Source organism: Mauremys mutica, chromosome 9 (genome assembly GCF_020497125.1).
Source record: "Mauremys mutica isolate MM-2020 ecotype Southern chromosome 9, ASM2049712v1, whole genome shotgun sequence".
Classification (NCBI taxonomy): Eukaryota; Metazoa; Chordata; order Testudines; family Geoemydidae; genus Mauremys; species Mauremys mutica.
Genome location: NC_059080.1, coordinates 22,591,302 through 22,602,815, shown reverse-complemented (window position 1 = coordinate 22,602,815; position 11,514 = coordinate 22,591,302).

Here is an 11,514-nt window from a genome sequence, read left to right as displayed (position 1 = left end):
TGTGGAGGGGACGCTCGGCCGGTGGCTCCAGTGGACCTCCCGCAGGCATGACTGCGGACGGTACGTTGGTCCCGCGGCTCGGCTGGACCTCCTGCAGGCATGCCTGCGGCAGCTCAACCGGAGCCGCTGGACCAGTGAACCGCCCGCAGCTGCGGGAGGTCCAGCCGAGCCGCGCGACCAGCGGACCCTCCGCAGTCATGCCCGCGGGAGGTCCGCTGCTCCCGCGGCTCGGGGGCGCCTCCCGCACATGACTGCTTGGGGCAGCCAAATTTGTAGAGCTGCCCCTGGCTAAAATCCCCTGTGGCTACATACTGTGCCCCTCCCCAGCCTTGTAACTGCAGCAAGAGTAATTCATGGGTTGTAAATATGAAAAGGAGACTTGTGTATGGAACAATCATCTGTCTGTGGGGCTGTGAACTTGAAGAGAGTGGTCTCGATCCTACTGGACACGGAACTGGCTCCTTTGTTATCTGCAGTGAGTCACGGAGAGAGAGATTGGGTCTGGGAGCTAGATTCCACCATTCCACTGTTATGCTGATGGGAATAGGGCAGGTGGTCTGTGCCCTCATGGCTCAGCAAGCAATGAGGGATTCTGAAATAGTGATGCCTTGAGAGATGATAGAGCTAGTGGGCTGAGCTGGGAACCAGGAGCTGCAGAGCTCTAATTCCAGCTCTTTTAGAGTATATCTACACAGCCTACAGCAGCAAGCCTCCAAACCCAGGTCAACAGACTCAGGTTCACACTGCCATGCTAAAAGTAGCTATATGGACGTTGCAGCTCAAGCTCTGAATGGCCCGAGTCACAATTTAAAAGCACTGTCTATATCAGGGGTAGGCAACTTATGGCACGTGTGCCATAGGCTGCACACAAGCTGATTTTCAGTGGCACTCACACTGCCTGGGTCCTGGCCACCGGTCCAGGGGGCTCTGCATTTTAATTTAATTTTAAATGAAGCTTCTTAAACATTTTATAAACCTTATTTACTTTACATACAACAATAGTTCAGTTATATGTTATAGAGTTATAGAAAGAGTCCGTCTAAAAACGTTAATGTATTACTGGCATGTGAAACCTTAAATTAGAGTGAATAAATGAAGACTCGGCACACCACTTCTGAAAGGTTGCCAACCCCTGGTCTATATAGCTATTTTCAGTGCAGTAGCTTGAGCCAGAGCCTGTCAACCCAGGCTTGGAGACTCGCTGCACCACCTTGCCACTGGCCCTGCAGACAGAGCCCTAGTAGTCAATTCTCTTCTCTAGCCTCAGTTTACCCCATCTGGAAGAAGGGGACTGCTGACACTTATTTGCCTGCCACGAGACGGTGAGGGTGAGTTCACTAATATTGGTAAAGCAGCATGAATGTTGGGTCAGTATTGCTTTTCCTCAGAAGGGTGTGCGCAGACCCAATCGGCCAGGTACTGCCAATGAGGCAGCCACACATAGGCCTGTCTTATCTTTACCAGTAAAGTCTGAGTAGAACAACTCCCACCAAGGTGGAGTGCCTTTGGCTAAGATACCATCCCAGAAAGAGACGTGCCCAAATCCAGGGACAATGGAGCGGTGGGAGGAGTTTGGTCTTCACTTGTAACTAATGTAGCAAAACCAGACCACCCACGACATCTCAGCCCAGCATTCCTCTTGTATGAAAAACCACAGCAGACATTCCCAGTGACAAAGCACAGGTAAGAGGGTCCCATGTCCGCAGGTTTAAAGTCACCTTCCAAAATTCATCATCCCTAACTCCAGATGAAAACTGCTTAGTCTGCCTGCCCCATTCTGACTATTTCTATTACAGGGAAAATATTGCACTGGTGCAGCCTGAATCCATCTGCGTACTGCTCACGTACCCAGATCCAAACACACAAGTCTGCCCCATGCCGAACATGTTGAACCTGATGAGAGCAAATGGAAATAATGTGCTACAGTGGTTAGAACAGACATCTAGGAGTCACAATATTTTGGTTGTGTATGGCCAGATACTTGGGAATTGTGGGTGCTCAGCTTCCCTATAGACACAGCGCGGCAAGTGGTCAGCACCTCCACAAATCAGGCCATTCAACTCTATGCCTCAGTTTCCCCACTTGTAAAATGGGAATAGCATTTATCTGCCTCATTGGTGTTTGAGTGTTTTGAGATCTCCTGAGAAATGGTCCAAACAAAGGAGGAGCAGCACATTTTTCCAGCACTAGTGAAGAGACACTAACCAATGATTTATCACAATGCAATGCCACAAACGGGGCAGCACTGGTATGCTGCCCCATGTGACAAATCAACACTGTCAGAAACTGTCATTAATTCACCTAACCATCTTCGAAAGCATCCGGGTGAAGGTCTTCCCAGTGGTTCAAGTGTCCCAGCCAAGTCTCTAGTTTACAGCAGCAAATGCTTTTCAGTCACTCAAGGATTCTGCTGGCATGAGTGAAGAGGGCAATGCCACTGCACTTGGGATACAAATGGCCTTTGCTGGAACCTGCTGACTCCAGCTCGATATATTCCAAGCCCCTTGCTGCCCTGTTCAATCTTTATGTCAGCGCAACCCTGGTTTGTTTTCCTTAAAACTTCAGAATTGGAGGCAGCAGGAATGATGGAGATTTGTACTTTTCCAACTTGCTCTCGTGACCAGGAGCTGTGCCAATAGGTCTAGGTATTTGCTTTGGACAGACTTAAGGTTCTCTCTGAAGAGCACCAAAGTTAGGGTCCCATCCAGCAGCTCCATCTCATTTCTCCCCTTCTCCTGGGGACCCTTCTTTTCCCCACTGCCTCCTTCTCCCTAATTCCTCTGCTTCTCCTTTTCTTCCTCCTCTTGTTTTTATGTCATTTCTCCTCTCCACTCATTCCTTGCTTACATACTGACCTTCCTATCCCTCTGCTGCTACATAGACTCACCCTCACAATCAACCACCACCTTAGGTCACTCATTCAGTTGCCTCAAGTTCTGTGATGTTCTCTAACACAGCAACAGAAAGTCATGGCCTTGCCCATGAGCTGCTCCTGAAGTGGGGCTAAACACACCTGCAGCCAGAAGCTAGCCCTCTGCTTTAATCACAGCTGCACTGGTGAGACTTTTCTGAGTTGAGCTCTGTGTCTGTCCTATGCACATCTTGCGGAAGAGCTTAAACTGAGTTTTTCTTGGAAAGGAGGAAAACAAAATTATAATTCCCATGTGAAGTCAATGGACAGGAGATGGGCATATAGCAATTTTGGGGCCTGGTCACCCTTGTGCCAGTGCAGAGCGACTAAGGGAAAGCAGTGGAGTAAATCTGCGGTATACCATGGGTGAGATCAGAATCAAACTCTTCACACAAAGTGACAGCTGGTTAACACATTTCACAACTACTTAGAGCAGCCAGTGAAGAATATGGTGTCAAACTGCAGCTGGGTTTATTCTCCACTTCTCCTTAGGGAGAAATTCTGCTCTCAGATACAAGATACTCCTGGCAAAGGCCATGATGAATGTAACTTCTGTTCTTGTTTACGGTGCCCTCCACTTTTACAGGACATTAAATACCAACTAGCTGCAGAGACAGGTGTCATTTTGTGCAGCAAAGTCAATGCAGCATGATACAGTGAGACAGCACTCTTGTAACCACCACCATCACAGGGAAATTGAACTCCCGACCTCTAGACCTAAAATGGTGACCATTGATCCTTGAGCTAAAGTAACTCCTGTAGCTGTAATAGACTTTCATCCTCCATTGGTCAGTGTCAAGTGCGGGACATATCATGAACACTGGACAATTGGTTGCACTCTCTCATGGAGTCTTTATGCTTATTTTTGTTTTTTCTCCATAGCCTAAAATAAAGGGATTCAAAATTGAAGTATATAATTAGTAGGAGAAAAGTTAAGAGTCCTACATACATATGAGAGCAGGACTTAGCCCCAATTGCTGTTCAAGAGAGTCTTTCAGGAAAGCCTGAATTACATTGGTTATTGCAAGTCATCCATATATTTGATGGCATTAGCCAGCTTGACACCAATGGGCATTTATATCCAATTAATTGTGGAAATAAGGAAGTGACTGGAAGAATACAGAAGAAACTGATCTCATCTGCGCACTGGGGACTGAGAGTTTCTGGGGTTAGCAGAGGTGAATTACTTCCACCTGCTTACAGAGTGAAACAGCCTTGTCTGTGTCCACTGTGGAATATCCTCCTGACTCTGCTGTCTACTTGCAGGACAAGTGCTCCACTTTGGGCTCCATGAGTTCCCCCCACCTTTCCAGGTTATAAATTAAATTAAACACACACCCACTTTGTTACAGTCAAGTGCCTAATCCCTTATCTTCTGGGCACTTGCAATATGCACTGATCTAACACCTCCATGGAGCCGTGCGGCCACATTTATGGGCTTCACTTTAGTTCAGAGTCTTTCCTTTAAATTCTTTTGTCTTTGTCCATGCTTAAGCCTGCATCTGCTTCACACTGTAAATGCAGGGCTGATGGATGTCAATTGTTCTGTGTTGATTAAGTCAGCTGAGAGCCACCCCACCTCTGGTGACATATGTCACCTCCAACTGTTTGTGAACCAAATATGCTACATAATGATATCTGGAATACTATCAGAGGGGTAGCCGTGTTAGTCTGGTTCTGTAGAAGCAGAGAATCCTGTGGCACCTTATAGACTAAACAGACGTTTTGCAGCATGAGCTTTCGTGGGTGAATACCCACTTCTTCGGATGCTTGCAAGTATTGCAAGCAAGTATTCACCCACGAAAGCTCATGCTGCAAAACGTCTGTTTAGTCTATAAGGTGCCACAGGATTCTCTACATCTGGAATACTGTGGGCAGTTCTGGTCTCCCAGGTTTAAGGAGGATGAATTCAAACTGGAACAGGTACAGAGAAGGGCTAATAGGATGATCCACGGAATGGAAAACCTGACTTATGAAAGGAGACTCAAAGAGCTTGGCTTGTTTAGCCTAACCAAAAGAAGGCTAAGGGGAGATATGATTGCTCTCTATAAATATATCAGGAGGAATAAATACCAGGGAGGGAGAGGAATTATTTAAGCTCAGTATCAATGTGGACACAAGAACAAATGGATATAAACTGGCCATCAGGATGTTTAGACTTGAAATTAGATGGTTTCTAGCCATCAGAGGAGTGAAGCTCTGGAACAGCCTTCCAAGGGGAGTAGTGGGGGCAAAAGACATATCTGGCTTCAAGACTAAGCTTGATAAGTTAATGGAAGGGATGGTATGATAGGATAGCCTAATTTTGGCAATTAATTGATCTTTGATTATTAGCAGTAAATATGCCCACTGGCCTGTGATGGGATGTTAGATGGGGTGGGATCCAAGTTACTACAGAGAATTCTTTCCTGGATGTTTGGCCAGCGAGTCTTGCCTACATGCTCAGAGTTTAGCTCAGTGGTCCCCAACCTTTTCGTCTGGCGGGCGCCAGATGAAGGACCGTGGTGGCAGTGGAGCATCCACCGAATTTCTGTGGCGCTCTCGATGTCTCTTGGCAGCAAGTGGAGTCTGAGAGGTGTCACTGCTGAAACGCCGCAGAAATTCGGGCACCGTGTTGGGGACCCCTGGTTTAGCTGATCTCCATATTCAGGGTCGGGAAGGAGTTTTCCTCCAGGGCAGATTGGCAGAGGCCCCGAGGGTTTTTTGCCTTCCTCTGCAGTGTGGGGCACGGGTCACTTGCTGGAGGATTCTCTGCACCTTGAAGTTTTTAAACCATGATTTGAGAACTTCAATAGCTCAGACATAGGTTAGGAGTATATTACAGGAGAGGGTGGGTGAGATTATGTGACCTGCATTGTGCAGGAGGTCAGACTAGATGATGATGATGGTCCCTTCTGACCTTAAAGTCCATAATTCTGTGACAAACAGCCCACACTAACCATCCTCACCAGTTAGTTCTTAGCTTTCGGTAGAGACCACCCACCACACTGGGAGGATGATTGGACATAGACATGACATGCCTGCCTGGGGATGAGTGTCCCAGGGGCCTGACCCTGGATCACTTAAATTACTGCGCTTTCAACCCTGCCAACACATTAAATCAGAACCTTGCGTTTTGTAACCTGTGGGTTTGCCTAACTGTCCGAAGAGAAACACGTCTCTCTGAACAGGCTGCGGGGAGAGAGTTTCTTTACACTGGACCAGATAAAAACCATCTTTCAGATTTTTTGTTTCTTCTCACATCCCAACAGACGGAGGGTTATAACAAAGGGACAAATCCCAGGAAGGGTAAGCAGAGAGCTGGGGCAAAAGGGAGAAGAGGAGGGACTAAGGCTTTAGCTGTCTCTCACCACATGTGGGTAGAGGGACAGGCAGAGAGCATGCATGAGCACGGAATAGGCAGGAGGATAGAGCTCAGCAGAGAAAAGTGGCTATTTAAATAGTTAATACTAAAACCTAACCACTGTACAGTCCTTGGTAAGTACCAAAGGCTGTCCCATAAAACTGCACATCAAGACACATGCACTTAACTACCTACCTCTCCACAAGGTCTTCCCCTTCAACAGTGCCAGCACATAATGCCCACACAGACTCTTTAGGGCTGTACAGACTAATATCCCTTTCGTGAATGCCAGCTTCTGAAACTTTCAGCTGTGCTCCAGATCACACCAACAGCTTCACACCAACAGGAAATCTGAAATGTCACCTGTGCAAAACAAGGGCACAGATTCTACACAGGAACAGTCAGGATAGCCATAACTTGCCTGAATCGCACAGCTTTGTGTATGTTTGGGGTATGCTGACATTTCAGGTCAGCATTATGTATGACGGTAGCACCCAGAAGCCTTAACCAGCACTGCGGTCCCATTGTGCTAGACACTGTACAGAGATACAATCCACCCTCTGAGATTTACTATCTAACAAGGCAGATGACAAGGATCTAATAAACAAGCAAATTAGCATGGTGCAGAACTAGCAACTTCACTAGTTACATTTTGTTCTCTCTTTCTATTGGGGTTAGCAGTAGAGTGAGGAATGGAAAGTTAGTAAGAGGAAAGGAGAAGGAAATTCACCCCTCCTCCCTGTTTCAAGTAGAGCAAAGAGCATTTGCTCCATGTTCATACAGTGCTATACCAATGGAAAGCACTGCATAAAATGTTAAGGATTATGATTAGACTGTACCCCTGGAAAGTTTAAAGTTTTTGCTGCAACTCTTAGAAGCACGAGTTACCATTTAAGCTACACGACGTTACCTTTCTGTAACTTAGAAATGGATTGGGGTGGGGGTGTTGAGCCTTGACACCTTTCAAGAGAGACCAAGCATGGAAAAATGTGAGCCCCGGTTGTTTTAGAGCCTTAGGAGCATGTGAAATAGGGTGCTGTAATGAAAGCTATTTTGCAGCCTTAACTCAACTTTTCCACACCTGTTTGCAGGTACATTTCTTTCCCAGTGGGTAGAGTTTTCAGAAGGTGGTTATTTAGGGTTAGTTTCCCATTCCAGGACAGTGAAATGGCTCACTTCTTCCATAGGCATAGGCCTGGTCTAACCCGGGGGCGGGGGAAATCTCAATTTAAGTTACACAACTTCAGCTAAGTCAGTGTACTTAGATCTACTCACTGCAGTGAAGACACTGCGGTGAGTCAACTACTGATGCTCCCCCATCCACTCCGCCTGCGCCTCTCGCCCTGGAGTCAACAGGCGAGCACTTGGGGGTTGATTTATTGCATCTAGACTAGATGTGATAAATTGACCCCTGCTAGATCGATTGCTGCCCACTGATCAGATGGGTAGTATAGATATACCCTTAGAGACAAGTCCCCAGTGAAGATATTAAGGATTACTCACGCCAGTGTATGTCAGGAGTAACTCCACTGAAGTCACTGCACTTACATGATTGACTAAGTGGATGATCAGAGCGGTCTTAAAGTACATTCACACACACACATCCATTCTTGAATCCCACACCTGTGCTGATGCTCATATCTAATCTGCTACACTTGACACTGCTTAATACAAGGTTGCCTCTTACACCATTGTGGTTCATACAGCCTTAATCCAGATGGTTGATAAGGATTTGGTACTTGTTTAGGAGAAAGTCAATATTGTATTGTTCCTGCAGCCATATAGTGGTATTTTGATTGGACAATAAGAGGCATCTAAGACTCCACCACTGTGGACAAGGCATATTTACAGTGATTTAAAACAAGAAATAGTTAAGACACAAGACACCAGTGTAGTCTCAAACCAGTTGTCTTCTTTGCTGAGTCCAATAATCTCGTTATAAATTGGGAGCACTCCTAGAAAACAAGTACACTGAGCAAACTGTAGGCCAAAAATTTGATCATTACTTGGCAGCCCCACCTATCATGATCCTTTATCACCCAATGCCTTAGGGGAAGAAGGCTGTTCTAGAGACATGCTTGCAACCCACCAGAGGGGATAGGAAGTGTCACTGACCCCCAAAATCATGACCACCAGTATTCCTTATTAAGTACAACAGACGGCCAACAGTAAGTTCTTCTGTAATGATTTTTCACCAATAGATCTCAAAGCACCATCAAAAATAAGGATCTTTATCCTCCTCATTTTACAGATGGGGAGACTGAGGTGCAGAGAGGCAATGTGGTTGGTGCAGAAAGCTCTTCTCTAGTCACATCTAAATCCCTAAGATGATCATTGTCTCTTCCCAATTATGACTCTCCTCTCAATATGGAAACTAAACTGCCCACACTCAGCTTGGAGAGAGCATGTGTAACATCCCCCTCTTCCTTCAGCATTTTCTCATCCCTAAAAATCTCAAACTACACATTTTTGAGATTTGGGAGGATAGTGAGGAAAAGCAACTGGTAGCTTGGGGGGAAAAAAATCCAAGTTCAAATCCCCACTACATAGGAATTTAGCTACAAAAAAAACCAAAAACAGGCTAATCTATGCTGCCCTCTTGTGACTTACTGATGCAAAGAGGCAGCTATGTCTCCACACCAGAAACAAGATTTAGTGAAAATTTTAACTCAAAATCCAACCATTTTAGGTTCTTCCCTGAACTGGAAGCAGTTTTAGACATAACTATCAGGTTTTTTACCTTGGGTCATTCTCAGCTGCAGGTGTTAATGACAGTACAATCCTGTGACTCTGTTTTGACTTCTACGTCTTAAGTAGAGAGCTTGTGGGTTCCATCCTAGCCTCTATTTGTGTGCATCAAGAAGAAACTACAGAATGTGTTAATGCCGAGAGGTTGGAGTTCCATGGTAACAGACTGTTGCAAGTGAGCATGGCGGTGCAGTGGCAGAACATGGAAGTGGCGGGGGAAGGCTTGAAGCAGAAAGCACAGCAACTCAGATACACCAAGGATTTAATTTCTCTAAACTTTATTGGCACTGAAGGAAGAACAGGACATGGACTTTAACAAATTCCTCCAAACTAGAGTGTTTTGATACCAAGTTTCTTTTTGTGGTTAGCCATATGGGGCTTGTGAGGTAACTCAAGCCCCAAGGGACTGCTGTTTTAATATAACCAAAATAAAAAGGTTGGTCAAAAACATGTAGACATAATTTACAGCAACAAAAAAACCAAAGGCAGGCAAACACTTCATAGGATAACCCCCGAAGAGGATACTCCATATCCAAGTAGTAAACAAACTGGGGGGGGGGGGGAGGGAGAAGAGGAAATAAATTTGCTCAATGTATTGTAACAAATAAAAAAATGTGTCTAGAAATCTCACCATAATACTGAAAGCATCTTACATTAATTTCCTTGCAAAATATCATCTCTTTACAATACAGTATACATTTTCAAAGGGCGAGGGGACTATAAACATCTCCTCCTCCCATGACTAATATTTTCTAATTGTGCATAGCTAGAAAGACTGAAATCAAATATCATTAGATACCACTGGAATATAATACTGGTAGGAAAGGGCACAGCTGAAACAACTACACAAGGAGTTAGGTGGACTCACTGGTATGAACTGTTCTATTCCTATATTGGACCATTTGAAATTAGAACGTGACAAAAACAGAAGTCACGTCAACATAACACAGGAGTTCAGCAGTGTTCTGTGACCCATCACAACAGAAAGAGGTTTATTTGAACAAACATACTCCAGGCACTGTGCATCTTCTCATTAAGGAAACCGTTAAAGATGCAATAAAAGACTTTAAAAGAAAAAAAAAAGCCAGTAGTTGTCACAGACAGAGCAGAACTGCTGAGAACCAGGTTTAAAGCACCAGAAGTGAAGTTTAATTGTTGTCTGTTCTCTCATTACTGAGACAGATAGAATCAGTGCCAACAACTCTTCAGTAAAGAAATATGCAAATAAGTTCTGACAAGTTTAACTGCAATTTTATTTGTAACTTTCAAAGCACTGGGGTGTTTTGTGAGTTTTTTTGGTTGATGGAAGGTTTCCTTCTCCCTCCCCGCCTAAAGGCACATTGTGTCTGGGGACAAAAGTGCTTCAAAAATGCATGTATTGGACATTTGGAAGGATCTACATTAGGTTATGCTACCAACAGAGGTCCACTTGATCAGTGTTTGCACGGATCTCCATGCAAACAAATGGATATTGCTTCTCTAAAATCACTCATACAGATGTGGTGGTTTCAAGCAGCACAAGGGATTCCTGAAGAAATACTGCAGGCTTGTATTAACACTGACTTTCTGGCACTCTTCTCTCCACACCACTAACATTCCACTGTACCACTTCTAGTTTGCCTTAGTAGAAGGAGTTTGAGGTTTAGGAGCTCTAGTGTAAGTTTTCAGGTATTTTCTTTATACCACCAATAATGGTGATACTACATGGATGAGAAGGGGGTGGGAAGCTCCCACAAGGCTGAAGTTGCATAGATTTTGGAACATGCCAAGCAAGAACACACTACCAGCCAGGCTGAAGGCTGCAAATTTAAGTAGCAACAGTCTAAGCTAAGATGTGAAGAGCAGGGGAGAGGGAGACCATTTAGATGGATTTGAATTTTAAAAGGGCTCTTCTAAAACAGGAGCATTTTCCCCTCATTTTCTTCTACAAAGAATTAAAGGTCATGTCCAAGTCAACCCTGAACATACACGGTTCTTTCCTGCCAAGTGTACACTGAATCTTCCCTATAACATGGACAGGAATGCATAACAAGTCCATTTGGATGACTGTCATTTGTTGTCCTGGCCAACAAGTGACAGTAAAACAGTAACAGCTAGCTCAGGACAGAGTTACCTCATCACTAGGGGCAGAAACTTCTGTTCTCAGGGCCACAAAGGACACAATATCATTCCAAGGGGAGGACAGATTTGAGTTAGGAATTAAGTGTGCTGCTATCCTGTGACAATTAAGTTGGCAACAGGAAAAGAGGATTCTATTTAGGACAGACAGCTAGCAAGGTATCTTCTCTTCCCAACCAGAAGAGACGGCAGGAAGGGATGAAGGCACTGACCTTTAACAGATTAACCAGATATGAAATGAAAAGCCTTAGGTCACTGATGATTTTTGGGCCCCAGCTGCTGGTCATTTTTCCTAGTTTAAACTAATTAAAAAACTAAGGACACCTTATTAAAACCCTAAACTACAATATGCATCTGCACAAGTCATAAGGCACCAATGATTTATGGTAAAAAG